This window comes from Mesoplodon mirus (genome assembly GCF_964341445.2).
Source record: "Mesoplodon mirus genome assembly, chromosome: 2".
NCBI lineage: Eukaryota > Metazoa > Chordata > Mammalia > Artiodactyla > Ziphiidae > Mesoplodon > Mesoplodon mirus.
In genome coordinates this window covers 148,444,945-148,461,026 of record NC_138977.1, presented here as the reverse complement: position 1 = coordinate 148,461,026, position 16,082 = coordinate 148,444,945, and positions in this window count along the sequence as shown.

The following is a 16,082-nucleotide window of genomic DNA, read 5'->3' as shown; positions in this document are numbered from 1 at the left end:
GTAAGAATATATTAAGTATATTTTAGTGTTTAGTAACATGGAAGTGGCGATTTTGAGAAAATTAAATAGATGTGATGAAAAGATATTATTAGAAAGACTAGCTTTAAGTTAGAATATTCTAGAAGTGAGCTAGAAGTCAGAATTGTTAGAATGGGTATGGAGAAAAATAATGGACCCATGTAATAAATTGTTACATTATATCACTTACCTTAAATTTTATATTAAATGTAATTTACCTTATATCAGAAATTTAGTACATATAGTGGACAATGGAAGAGAAATTTTTAGAATTAGAATTTGGTCTGATTGGCAGAATTGAGGGAAGCAAGTGTTAGTTTGAGAAGAGAAAGTAGTTTTTTAAGGGATTGTGATAAATGGATTTAGACACTTATCTGAAATCTTAAACATCAAAGTAGTAATATACTGCGTAGGAAGCTATTTCTGTGATCAATTTTAAGGAAAACGTGGTGAGCAGAACACTGAGAATAAATAACTTAGAGGTGATATGAAAAACTACAAGAGCTACTCACGAAAGAGAATTAAAAAACAATTGTGAGCTAAGGTCTTGGATTTGAAGCATTTATTGGTAGGGCTAAAAAGAAGCAGTAATGAAAAAAAGAAGGAAATATTAGACCAAGATACAAGGTAGGGAGTAACAAGGTGATCAAGATGGCAATGCAGTACACTTTAAGCCTTTACAATGAAGGCAGAAAATAGTATTAAAGTAAATGACAGAGGACTGGATAAAGAAGTGTGGTACATATATATCTATAATGGAATCAAAAAGAATGAAATAATGCCATTTGCAGCAACATGGATGGACCTAGAGAATATCATGCTGAGTGAAGTAAGTCAGACTGAGAATGACAAATATCATATGATATCACTTGTATGTGGAATCTAAAAAAACCAAAAAATGGTACAAATGAACTTATTTACAAAACAGAAATAGAGTCACAGATGTAGAAAACAAACTAATGGTTACCGGGGGGAAGGTGGGAGGGATAAATTGGGAGATTTGGACTGACATATATACACTAATATATATAAAATATCAGTAGATAACTAACAAGGACCTAATGTAGAGCACAACTCTACTCAATACTCTGTAATGACCTATATGGGAAAATAATCTAAAAAAGAGTGGATAAATGTATATGTATAACTGATTCACTTTGCTGTACACCTAAAACTAACCCATTGTAAATCAACTATACTCCAATAATTTTTTTTTAAAAAAGAAGAAAAAAAAAGAAATATCTAGATTAGATGTGTTAAATTTATCTTCTGCTCCCATCTCCCTCAGGCTCTCCCCTTTTTATTAAACTCTGCTTTCTCAGTATGCTTAATGTTTACCTAAAGAAGTGTTTCTTGGCAAAATGTAATCTGCACTTTTAATGGAGTCCCAAGTAACACTGAAGCTGCTGGTTCCAACTACACTTTTAATTTCAAGGTTCTAGAGGATCAGCTGTCACCAGTTTAAATCTCCCCTCTGTGATTTCCCCATAATAAAATTATTTCCCTCTTGTTATCGATATTTGAATTCCTTAAATGCTAGGGGAAAATATAGGATTGCCTCACAATTCTGAGAGTTGGAGTTTATTTTGAAACATGCAGGAAAAGGTATATTTTTTCTCTAATTATTATAGGGATGCTTTTTCACTCTACATGCAGATGCTATTTAGCAAAGCAAAGTAGAATTCCATATATAATGCTGTGATTTCAAAAAACATATAACCATGCATGGGTTGCTTTGTGCCTTTAGTCGATCCAAATGCTAGATCCAGGCACTCACTGAGGTTTCTTTTTTTTTTTCTACAGATGAAGTTTCTCTAACTATTGTACCTAATAATAAGAAAGCACCACCTGTCACCTTTGCTTCCTAATGAGTTCTTAAAAACCATCTGGGGGCAGCTATCTTTTCCCCTGAAAAAGCAAATAGCTGTCATATTGCACTAAATCACTTCCTACCTTGCTGAACCTAGAAAGCCTAAAAAAAACTTTTAACCTTGCCTATTCAATTTGTTAAATTCATTGCAGAATATTTTTTCTGTTATTACATAATTGAATATTAAATATAAGATTTTAGGTTTAGCAGATATTCCTCATTATCAATAAGGATAATTTATTTGTGCCTTTATGAGGATTATAAATCTTTGATGTACTCCCTGAGATTATACTCCAGAAACAATCGTGATGCTAAGAGAGCTGTAAGTTGGCAAATTAATAGAGTTCTCTTTAAGACAAAGTTATGTTGGCTTATGACATCAAATTTAATTGATATGTTTTTCAGAAAACTCGATAAGATATATTTTTGGAAAAGTATTCAATAAAAACTCTTAAACAGTATTCTTTCTTAGTGGAAAGAACTACAGAGGAAAAGAGAAACAGAACCTGGAGTAGAGTAGTAAACCAACATAAATAAACCATGTTGGTAGCTGAAAGTCCACCACTGTAATGTGTTTGGGAGACCTCTGCTCACAGGTTCATGTGTGTAATTCTTGAGATATAGAGCAGACCAATCGATTTTGTCCATGGGCCAAATTAGATGAACATGGATAGCCTTTTCACATAAAATCCCCCAAAGACACAAAAGCATGGATTTAAACCCCAGAGATTGGTATAGAATAAAAAAAAAAAAAAAAAAAAAAAAAAAAAAAAAAAGATCAATTCCTCTTGTTTCACAAGTGAAGAAGCGGTTTCAGTAACTTTTCCCTCCCATGACCACACTTCTTTCCAAATAACAACAACAGCAACAACACAAAGCTTAGTTTCTTTGTGGAAGAGTACTATTTATTAATTGTGGTCATTTACAGCACATTTTTATCACTTGTACCTAATTACTTCTCAGCCATTGAGAGTCACACTTGTCAATACGAGTCAGATTAACTTCATTGTGAATTTTATTTGGTTTTCATTCTGGAATTTGTGTAAAGATGCTTAGCCTCTAAATTACTGACAAGCCCCATGCTCATCCACTATATTTTAAATAATCTCAAACTTTATAAATATTTAGAATACTAAGTGCATAGATTAATGACATGTTTAAGAAAGTGACTTTGCTGTCAACTGATAACCACACAGAACCAAAGGCGAAGAGGTGAGAAATAAAATGCACAGATGGGAGAAATTTGCACTTTCAATGAAACAGTAGCAGAAAACTAAAATCTAAAGAGATAATTTGCTTTTTCTCACTATCTAACTGAAAGTTTTCAAAAGATATTCTGGCAGTAAGAGCTAACCTTTTCGTTTCTTAAACTGAAGAAATCTTTGAATGGTTGAATTAGTCATTGGAAGCAACACTTAATAAGTCATAACTGCCAGGATAAATATTGCTGCACTTACCAGCAGTTCAAAACCTCAGTTTATGAAATAATTTTTGCAAACACCTGTATTCACTGCTACGTTTTGTAATTTTAATTACACAGAAATTCACAGGAGTGTTAAAAGAAGGTTAGGTTTGGAATAATCTCCTCTGTGTATTTTAAATTTTTGTGCACATTGCTCTGGTTGAAAGTGATGCATTTATACTGACGTCCACAATACAGAAAAGCAGCCCTTTTGTAGTCATCCTGAGGAAGAAAACTATCTAATATTAGTATGCCTTTTAAAGTAATTTACAGTATATACAATGGATTTGCATTTTTTATTGTTGCTGTATTTTAACAGAGAATTTTGCAGGTATTCTATTTAGCATATGCTCCAGTGCATGTAAGAATTTGTTTTCTTCAACTGACAGATACTGAATGGAGTGAAGCCAATCAGTACAGCTCAGCTCTGTGACTCTAGTAAACTGCAATGATTCTCACGGGATATGCTAAGGTAATGCTAAAATAGGTTATTATAAGTCAAAATGTCTTTGGGCGAAACTAAATTGCTTCCAGAGACATTAAGGCTGCTGAGTAAGGTTTTTAACTTATTAAACATGATACCTCATTTCATACAGCTTATCGTTAATTCCTCTCAGTTTTTACTGTAACTTCCATTTTTTTATTCACTCACAGCTGTATTAGATCTTACTTATTTTTTAAACATACCTAAGTTGTATTACTTTCGTTGATTGGAGCACTTAAGAAGAAGGGATTTGTGAAGGAAATAGAAAGCATTCTCAGGGACCAGACATAAACAATGAGTAGGAAATAGACACAAGGCAAAGAACTGTACTGAGTGTTACATGAATGAGCAGTCACAGTAATCCCTATACTTGTTTGAATTCCTAGTATTTGCCAGCTATTGGATACATTTTGTCGGCAGTGTTCTAAAGTGTGCTATATGTATACAGTAATTTAGTACGAATGTTGTAGTTTGTGCCACCATTTGGTGTTTGTACCATTTTGACAATTTGCCGAAAGTTATATACAGTTGCTAGGATTTGTAGTCCCGTCTACAAGGACATAACCTTTTCAATAGGTGAGGCTGCTTCTCTGATTCAGAACCAGTAACTTAATTTGGATGAAGAAGAGGCAAGAATCAGCATTACGCTGGGTTGGATTTAGTGAGCCATAAATGTGAAGGGTCACAGGAGGTGATCTGGTACACAGGGGAGCAGCCAGTGGTCAGGGCCCCATTGATACCTAGGGGAAGGTATATCATACCAAGATATTTGGGAATGTTCAAATAATTTATCACGTTTGTTATTTAATTTAATGAATTTATTTAACCATTTTACCAAGTGCTCTATTGACCCCTTGGAGTACCTACATACAATTTGGAAATACTGACATCATATCTCATTCAGTTTGTAGTCTACAAATAATAAGTGAGTGTTAGTTCCAACTCAGGCAATGACGAAAACCCTACTTTAAGTCTCTCAAAGCAATTTAGTAATAAAGATGTGTATGAAAGTAGCTATAGAGAAAAGTAGATACTGTAACTTGTTTTAATATGTGTTGATAATGAAATCAAGGTGAGAGGAAGGAAATATTACTTGCATTGGGAAGTAGAGACTAGGTAGGGGTTAGGATAATTTCTGAAATGAGGCATTTGGGTTAGGCTTTTAATCATGTTAGAATTAGATTTAAAGGGTATGTGCCACAGTGGTAGAGCAATATAATTTCATAATATATTTATGAATATAAGTTTAGAAATGCTAACAACATCTTTTATGTAATATATGCCTTTCATAATACCAATGTGATTACTTATTCATTAGTTCAAAACCTTTCTGAGAGTCTATTTTGTGCCAATTACTATGCTCAGAACAAAAGATATAATGATGAATTTAGCAAATATGATATTAACCTTTAGGAGTCTAGTGGGAAAAATAAAGACCATTTTTAAAGTAATTGCAGAGTACATAAAAAAGTGAAAGTGAAACATGCTGAGGAAACATATATTTGACTTTAACCAGAAGCCAGAGAAAGACTCCCTGCAGAAATAGCATCTGTGTAGAACTTTAAAGCATTAAGAGGAGATGGTGGTGTGTTAGAACTGTGAAGAGAGAGTTTTCCAGATACAGGAGACTGAACTTGTAGTAACAGAGTCTAAAAGGAAACCTTATCTTCAAGAAATCAAAAGTCCACTGTTATTCAAAGTGAAACAGAGCAGAGGGTTAAGACACAGTCAGGGACCAGATTTTGAAGGTACTTCAAGCCATTGTGTTCACATGCAACAATTTTAATTTTGAGGATTTGCTAATTATTGAATGAAGAATTGTGTGTGTTTGTGTGTGTGTGTGTGTGCATGTGTCTACACACATGTCCATTAGATTACATATGTTAATTTTGCCTTTCAAATCTTCTAAATCCTTGATATTATTTTAACTTCTTGATTTATTAATTGTATATAGCAGTGGTGAATTCTTCCTCTTAATTTTATGTAATGACCTTCTTCAAAGAGTAACTCCTCTAAGCTAATAGCTAGCACAGCTCTTTTTCAGTAAGCAGTTGCTTGGTGCAGCACACCCTTGTGCACCTTTCCCAAATGTTCTCATGAATACAAAGTACTGTAAAAATGCTTGATTTTATTATCTTTTGCAGTTAAATTAGTGATTTCTATTTTTCCTATATGTTATTATTTCTGTTTTCCCTTTTGTCCTGTTATTGTTGGATTAAGCGTTTCTTATGATTCCATTTTTGTATCTCTGTTATTGGTTTATTAGTACCTCTTTTTCTAAACATTTTAGTTTTTAATCTAGGGTTTATTCTATACATATTTCACGTTTCACAGTCTACCTTCAACTAATAAATGTTGACTCCCCTTTCGGATGAAGATGTGAGTTCTTCAGAGGTTATCAAAGAATACTGCACTACTGTCTTGGGGAATGTACTCTCTGTTTTTACAGGATAGATTTCTGGGGTCTTGTCAACAGAAGAAGGCTGCCCCTTTTTGATGGGTACCAATAGTGATTGTCTCTTATCTTCTTCTGGATCTAGTTGGCACACAAGAAATGTACTGTACGTGCCACAGTGTATAATATATGCCAAACACTGGTAGCTCAGGCTGCCCACCTCTGCCCTCTCTCTTTATCCTGACATCTATGACTCCTCCAACCAGTCTCTATGGCTCCTCCAACCAGTCTCCTCTATATAAAAATCATAAAGTGGGAGCCAGACAACAGTCTCCATGCTATTATGTGTCCTAAACTTAAGGATATACAGGCCAAATTCTTTGTGAATTCAGCAGCATTTTGAGTATAGCTCAGGGACAAGCCCAGGGAAAACAATACATATTCATCAACACTTTATGACAAAGGTGGCATTACTTTTTTATTTAATAAGATTTTCATTCATGTAAGTCATTTAGCTTGAACAAGAGAATAATTATCAAGGCATGTAAAATTATATGCTAGATAACAATTACATTGCCCAAATACTGGTGTAAGTTTTTAAAGGTGCTTTCTGGTTAATCTGATCATTTTCCAAAATTAAAATAATGTGTCAACCATGGTGATAAGTAAATAAACATAAAAGTTACCTAAAGTACTTAAGGGAACCGTTGGTCTTTTTTGGCATGAGTTTTTCAAAACATATTTATATTGTTTCCTTTCTTAAAAATATAAATCTTAAAAACTCTGAACATGCAGTAAGCATAATAGAAAGTATACAAACATCCATGCAGACTGCATACGTTATTGTTAATTTTGCAAAAATAAATGTAAAATAACAAATCTTTAAAAATAACTAAAACATTCTGAAAAGGTGTCTACATTCTGAAACCACACATGCTTAGAGTTTTCATTAATAATAAGTTTATTTTAATAGTGGTCCAATGTACACATTCATATTTCTTAAAATTAATTATAAAATGTCATCAAAATTCAGTTTTTAATTGTATCATCATTTTATTTGAAAAAAAAATGGAGGAACCAAAGGAAAGGGAAAGGAGTAAAAATTAGGTAAATTTACAAAATCAATTATGTTTCTTTTGGATATGCAATACCAGATCAAACTCTGTCTTATAACACAACAATACATGTTTATACATATTTATCTCTATGATGTACTCACTAGCCAGGCTACAACTCCAAGCTGAATGTTTCCATTAGGATAGTCAATCAACAATTGAAATTCGCTATGAACAATGTAAAAACATCCTTCCTGCTTTCATTATTTTCATTTTATATTTTAATATGATATAGCCTTCAAAATCTGAGTCCTTCATTCTCTAAGGCTTCTTCAAATATCTATTGCACAATTTGTATCTCTATTCTTTGCATGTTTTTGGAATTCATAACCAATTGAACTCTATATGAGTTCTGTCTTTAGGTAGATTACAACATTACTGATGGTAGGAGTAAGTCTTGTTTATTTCTATTCCACATAAATCTAATGCTTTGTGTTGAGTGTCCTCAATGCTCAAAAAATACCTGTTAATTGATTATTAATTAAAGAGTATGATCGTTTCTAAAATTGTTATTTACATTGATGGATACAAGTAAAATTAAGAGTAAAGCTACCTATAACCATGGAAACATGTTAAGATTGAGTAGTGTTGAAGAAGATTACATGCATTAATTTGTAACATCAAAGATATGATTGAAACTTTATATCAATAAAACAAAACAGAAAATGCAGGGCTGTGATCTTATGAGTATTTAATATATATTACTAGTAAATTTTGTACTACTTGAGGAACTTACAAGAGACAGTATGTCATCACATTTTATCTTTAACAGATATCACCATAAAATAATTGTACTTCCTGAAATCCTGTGTTTTCCTTTCCCAGAATGTAAGGTCACTTGCAGAAGCATATTTAACTATAAATAAGTGTAGTTTCCAAATTACTGTTATCAAAATTAAAATAAACTTCTGAACTGAAAGTATTCCAAATCTACAAATGCTATTCTTCAGACAAATCAACACAGTTTAGAATGTAAGAAAGAATACCAGATGTTCCCAAGGAATAGAGAAATAATTTATAAAACAGTAAGATGCAGAACACAGACCATGAAACAAAACATTAAGCAAAGTGAAGAGCAGCTGTTGAGCTGTATTTCAAGTAGTTACAGCTCTGAATGCAATGTGCTGATATCAAAATAAATAGACAGATTTTTTTGGCAGAAACTGTCCAAATCATCAAATATATGAAAACTATGAAATTATCAAATCGAAGTAATCTAACTTGTATTGCCATGTAATGAAAGATAAGCAAATATTTGGTTTGATAAGTATTAGATCAAAGCAAATCTAAAATGCGTAATATATGAATCAGTAAAATAGCAATGCTACATCAGCAATTTTATAAGGACCAAAATATTTCATAAATAATACTAATATTGTATTTGATTTTATAATTTATTATAATATAAACAAATAAAATTATTAGTTAATTAATATAATTTAACTAATAATTGAATGGAAGGTTATTAATGTTTAATTGAACATTTGAAAATAATAGGAAAAATAACTTCCATACCTCATCATCCGCATATAAATTCTTTTACTTTTAAGCACTCATTAGAACCAACTACATAATGAGTGTTTATAGGAAATTAATGAGTTTGATGAACTGTGGACTAAAAAATCCTGAAAACTAATGGATGTTTTCTATGATTTTTTTTCTGTTCTGCTCCTTATCTCTCTTGGTTTCATTATTTGTCATTTTCTTTTCTATTTTATTTCCATTTATTGAACAAATATGTCTTGGGTACCCAGGATAAGTCATGCCCTGTTTTAGATATTTAGGGTACATCAATGAACAAACAAACTAAAATTCTGCATGCAGAAACCTTTTATTCCCATAGAAGCACAGATTTAATAAACTTAGTGAATAAGTAAAATACATAACACATTTGAAGATGACAATTTCTAGTGACAAAATAAAATAGTAAGAAGGCTAAGGAATGTGAGAGAGGAATAAAATTTTTAAAGGTAGAGTAATCAGGTCACATTTAAGCTCAGTACCTTCCATCTATTATGAGAAATCCTTGCATTTATTCTTAGAAATTTGTTGTATTTCTATGGAGCCCTGATTATTTTTACTTAAGTAGTGTTTGGTGTATTTTAAAATCTCTCAATTGAATTTTATATTTCTTGCATTTAAAAATTATAGGTAGGTTTTTTACATATCTCCTTTTATCAAACTGTTGATTTTTTTTTATCCTTAATGGTTTCTTCTGTTTCATAAAAGCAACATCTCTCATACCTGGAGAATATCAACTAAGTATTTTACGTATTTCTTATAGAAAATGATTTTTATCTATATCTTATTATTACTGGGTTACAAAGGAAACTTTCCCTCTCATTTGTGATTTTTATTTTGTAAAGATTTTATCATTGTACTAGTTGGCTCTTGCTGTGAAAACAAATTACCACAAACAATAGCTAAAGGCCACACATATTTATTATCTCATAGTATCTATAGGTCAGAGTTCTGGGCACACAACTTAGCTGGGTTCTCTGATTCAGTGTTTCACAAGACTGCAATCAAGGTGGAGCCAGGGTTACCATCACATCAGAAGATTTTCTGGGTAAAAATCTGCCCCTAAGCTTCCAAGGGTTGTTGGCAGAATTCATCTCCTTGTGTCTGGAGGAATGAGCATCCTTTTGTTTTTTTCTGGCTACTGTCAAGGTACCACTGAGCTCTTAGGGGCTTCCCAGATTTCCTTGGAACATGTCCCTCTCCACTGGCCCACTCACAACCAGGCAGCTCATTTTTCAAAACCAGCAAAGGAGAGAGTCATTTTTCTCACTCATACAAGTGTGACAGAGACTATAAATAGCATAACAGAAACATGAGGGTGACCTCACATCAACATTGCCATATTCTAGGCATAGGACCTTCTCATACTCAAGGAGAGTATAGGACACGAACTTGGGACTATTCTAGGGTTGGTTGGTCTGCCACAGTTTATAACTGTAAATGTTTCTGCTCAGCCCTGGTGGTTTTCAACAAGCAACACTCATGGGATATCCTTAGCTCCCTTCACTTTCAACTTACATATTTTGAGTACTGATCGCTCAAATACAATCCTCACATCAAATTACTTGTTTAGACTACCAGGCATCCATAGACTGGTGTTCTGTGGTATAGCCTGACCTCTGACAAGACTAGGGAATAGATATAGCTTAATGAACTTTCTCTTACTAATATAATAAGTTTAAAACCCTCTCTTGTTTTGATCTTTGCATTTTCATGCAACTATTTATTTTTATGCTGTACCAGGATGCAACATGTTGTAAAATTCCTTTCCACTTCAAACTTTATTATAAACATAAATGCCTCTAAACGGTTGCTAAGTTAAAAGAACTAACCCTGATAACTATGTAGAGTTTAACACATGGATTGAAGGTTGAAATTTTTATCTAGCTGATTTACAAGATAGCTCCTACACACCACACATTAAATATGATTTCTTTATATTCTAGTTATTATATCCCCTGCAATCTCAAGTTAGAATGGAACAACAGGAACAAACCAATGTCCATCTCTACCTACACTGGAGCATCTTGTCTAATTACACATGAGAGTGTGTGCCTTGTAACTTAATTCCAATTACTGATGATGTGATTAGCAGAAAATTTCCCCAGGCATTTTTATTTTACCTTCACTTGAATTTATTTGCAAGTTCATGGATTGGATTGTCCTTTATTATATGTCATCATGGTCATTATAAAGGTAAATTGATAGGAGGTGTATTAGGCATCATATTAAGCAGAAATTTTTCCATTTATTGTTGGGCTTATTATAGTAATATATGGTGCTTATGAAAGTGTTTAAATTTAATGACTATTTTCAAATTTGTTATTTTACCATTCTGTATCTATAAGTTTAAAAAGCTCAATTTTTGTCATAGTCTCTGTCATATTTATTTTAATTGTTCATATATCAATGATGATCAAATTATTATAATTATTAATTGCCCTATATGTGTTCCAAGTTTTATTTACTGATTCATGTGATTTAATTTTATAATTAAAATAAAAACATAAAAACTTAGATTCATCTAAAAAGCAGAATTACAGATAGGGCAAATTAACTGGGATTATGTTTTCTGAACTTTCCTACTAGGTAGTAATAAGAAAAGTTTTCATAAAAAATAATGGTAAGCAATTATATCATACACTTCTCTTCAACATGTATATTAATAAACTAAATCATTAACTTGGGATTAACAATTAATGTGCATTTTAAATACTTCAAAGTTTGATTTCAAATGCTTTAAACTGGACTTAATGTTAAAACTGAATGAATTTAGTAAAATTTTACAGTATTTTGATGTTACCCATTGGGAAAGAAGATCATACTAATATCCATCTGAAACCTGATTCAAATTGTGGGTCATTAGAGTGCTCTTCTCTCTTCTATACTAGGTGTATGAACAGGAGACTGTGAAGTTGAGGGTAAACATAAGTCTAAATCAAGAATTAAAAATACAACTTTGTGAGGAAACGTAACTTTTTATTAACAAATAATGTTAAAGTTGTTATATATTTTCACAGACGTGAAAACTATAATTCATTTGGGGTGGGGTGTTGAGTGGATCTATTAAAAGAACTATGGATTCCTTAAGAAAAAAACCAATGTTGCAATGCAGTTTTTTTTCCACTCTCTTTTATTCAGAAATTTTAAATCTACATTATTTCCTCTAATTTCTGACACATTACTGCTTTACTAGCCTGAAAAATATTGTGATCATGTACTGTTCTTTTCTTGAGTATATCATATTTTTCCCTAACAGGAACAGTATTTAAATATTTGTTGGCAGCTTTAACAGGAAAGCACAGCCAGGAAAAGAAAGCAGGTATCATTCTACCATTCGTTACTCTGATTCTTTTTTGATAAATATTTTTAGTCATCAAATTATTTGCTGTAAATGGTATGGAATTCATCGTTATCTCTGATCTGATTTAAAAATAAACATAATACGCATCACTAAATCCAATACCCTTTGGGACTGAAAAAATAGCTCCATGTAGTTGTCTTTGAGGGCATGTTTTCAGTTACAAGGAGACCAAAAAAACACCAAGGTATATCTCTACTTTCAGTTTAACTTATATATTATATCTTTTTCTATTTGTCTTAACTTTAACTTGGAGACTTACGAGGTGGTCTTTCTAAATTCTTTGTAATCTCCCTATTAAAGAATTATTGACCACATTTTAAACTCTACTGTTTCTGGAAATTATATGTTGCTTTATTTTCATACAGTTCACTTTGAATCTGGGAAGCTCTAATACATTTAGGGTGAGTGAAAATATAAATTCATGCCACATTCATAATCTTACACTCTCCTAGAGAAAACCATAGCATTTAGAATGCTCATAAATATCTACCAAAAAAAAATTTTTTTTGTAAGAATGACAGAACAAAGACTTAACCTATACAAGAAAATGGGGGATAGGGATAACTATAGATGCAGTGGAGATGGAAGAGACAGTAAGAGAATATCATCAATGACTACATGCCAACAATTTTTAAGTCTAAGTTTAAATGGGGAAATGCCTAGAATAAATATTAACAAAACTTGATAATCGAGCCCTCTTTTGTATCATTATTACTTTATATATAATGTGGTTTTTGTTTAACTACTTTCAAAGTTTTCTCCCTGTTTTTAATCAATTTTATATGTTGTACCTGTTTATCTTACTATTTTTTCCTGTCTGTCTTGGTTTGGGCTGCTGAACTCCTTATATAAGAAGGTTTTTGTTTTCACAAAATTTGGGAACTTTCTACCCTTTAAAAAATATTTTTTTTCTTTCTTATTGTCTCTGAAATTCCAGTGGCACATATGTTAAATGTTTGATACTGTTTCACATCTTAGTAGTGATCCTTTCTTAATCTTTTTTTTAAGTTGTCATGCACACTGGATATTTATGGATTATTTTCGATTTCAATTACCCATTTTTCTACTATCTCCAATCTATTGCTAATACTATTCATTGGATTTTTTTTTACAGGTAGTGTATATTTTTGTTCTATAATTTATATACTTTTAAAAATAATTTTCCTTTCTCCACTGTAGTTTTCTACCTGTTAATTTATTATATCCATATTTTCCTTCAATTACTCAATTGCTAATTCCAATTCTTCTACCAACTCAGGGTCAGTTTGTATTGATCGCTTTTTATCTTAACTATAGCTTAATGTTTCTTCTTCTCATGCCTAGTATTTTTGTTTGTTCATTTTTACTTTAGACTAGGCACTGTTAATGGCAAATTTTTAGAAATGCTTGATTCTGTTATTTTCTTCTGTATATGGATGATTTTGGTCTATGTAATAGTCATCTTTACTACACTTATACTTCAAACATTGTCTTCCCTGTGGTTGGCAGCAGCTTAGGTTTTTCAACCATTTAGCTATTCCTCTCCCTTAGAAAGCTTGATCTCTCTGTAACTTATGTGGGACTTTCCTCTTTCATGACCCTTTTCTTACTAGAATCTGTCCCCTTATTTAACAACAGATCTGGAAGCTCTTAACTTTGTAACCAGCAAAACCATGGCTTTTTGCTGGATTTCTACTTGCTCTCTAGTGTGCAAACTTCATTGTGCCTTTATGCAGAAAGTCATATAAATGTAAATATTCTATTATACAGTTACCTTCTCTTAAGCATCTATTCATTTCTAGGTTTTTGTTTGGTTTTGTTTTCCTTTTGGTTACTCTCCAGTGCCTTCAGGTATTGGAATTTTTTTAAATGTACTTTGTTCACAGTTAATAATTATTTTCTGAATATCTGGAAACAGAACCCAAAGTCATGCATTTCATCATGGAAAATAAATCATTATAGTGCTTTTGTGTCTTCTAATATCTAAGAAAAGAAACCCTCAATGATTTCAAGCTAAGCTGTGTTATGCAAGCAAACATAATTAGAATATCACTAATGTGATTATAATTAATGTAGCACACCTGCAAAGTGATTACCTAAATCAGTCTAAATTAAATGTCCTAGATACTTACACATACCATAAACATAAAATTAAAACTTTAATGAAGTAATACCTTTTATATTTCATTTTGTTTGCAGAAAAAGAATGACTCATTTGCATTTGGAATTCCCAAAATAGTGATTATTGTTGCGATAAACATTGACAGTACCTCTAAATGTGCAATGAGTGTTATTTAATTTCATATATAACTTGAAGTACTCATAGGCTATTAAGAAAAATTGTTAACATTTATGGAAACGTAAGAGAAATGGCTTACTTTATGTTTAACATCTCCCCGGAGGAGGAAGAATGAGAGAAAAAAATGATAATGCTCACAGAGCTTTGGCTGTCTCAGGGTAATGCACAACATATCCATGATTTATATCTATTAATATCCTCAAACAATATTTCCCGATATAAAAAACAAGAAAATCCCTCACTTACTGGTGACCTATTTTACTACTTCTTTCATTTCTCTGTTACTAAGCCACCAAAAGACCCTAAGAAAAAAGATCTGTAACACTTTTTCATATATCATACACAGTAATATACCCCAAATGTGCTCTATAAAGCAAATGAAAAATAATACTTTTGTATTTGTGTTTTCTAGGATTTACAGGATTGTCACAACACTGTATACCAAAATTTTCTATCACAATATATTTTATAGAGAGTTTTACTTGAGGAGGAATTTTTCACATAGGAGCCAGAATATTCAACTTTTTCAAAATATTTTTAAATGGAACTTGTACTGTGAGGATTTAAGTTGCCTTTGTTTCCTCCCTGACATTCAGTAGTAAGAATAGCCATGGTCCAAAGTCCTTCTGCATTCACTCTGAATACCTGTCAACTTCAGCTTTCCTTTTGTTTTATGCATGCTACCCACTTCATCTTCTACTACTTACGCCTTATTAATATTGCCTTCTCTCCTTAAAAAACTAAAAACTATATTCTTCCCAGCAATCACTGCTTTAGTACTTAGTAGAAAGGAGATCGAGATCTTGCATTTACCATAAATTCTAGGTAGGACCTTGTTACCCAATAATAGACCCATTAAACACACTTTACATAACAATATAACAATCTGTCACGGGTTCTATATGTGTTTTTTTCTTTTCCTAATAAAGATTATAGATAGTTTTCCAGAAAATTTTGAGCATACAAATAAAACAAAATTATTGAAATTATGAAGTCAGCATACCAACATTAGAGTAGTGAGGTTTCTGAGTCTTTTGTTTTTTTAACATGTAGAGAAGCAGGGGGAAAAATCAGCTTCCCTCAGTTATCTTCAGTATAATGTTCTGCTCAAAATTTTCTGTTGAGTCCTTTAACACTCAGAAGCATATAACTAATAACATCTTTGGCAGTAGCATATTTTCTCTATGCTTTGGAAATCTAGATAAGAGTGATATTTATGTATGACTGATATGGGGTGGCAGTATACTTGGCATTTGAATTTAATACTGAATTTTAACATAATTTTAAGAGATATATTTTTTAAAAAATGTATGTTAATGATTTATTTTACCAAATAACCAGCACCACTGGTATCACTGACTTTCACTTCATTCTTGGATTTCACTCTGCTGCTCTGTTCTCTCTCTGTTCCTCACCCAATTCCACCCCATATTTGAAATAGGAAGATAAAAGATAATATTTTGTTCCAATTGTGAGACACATTTATCACTAGGGAATTCTCATTCTTTATATTTAGGTATGTCCGACATTAACCTTGGATTTCACAGTTTTCAAGTCTTAAGCTTTTCAAAGATT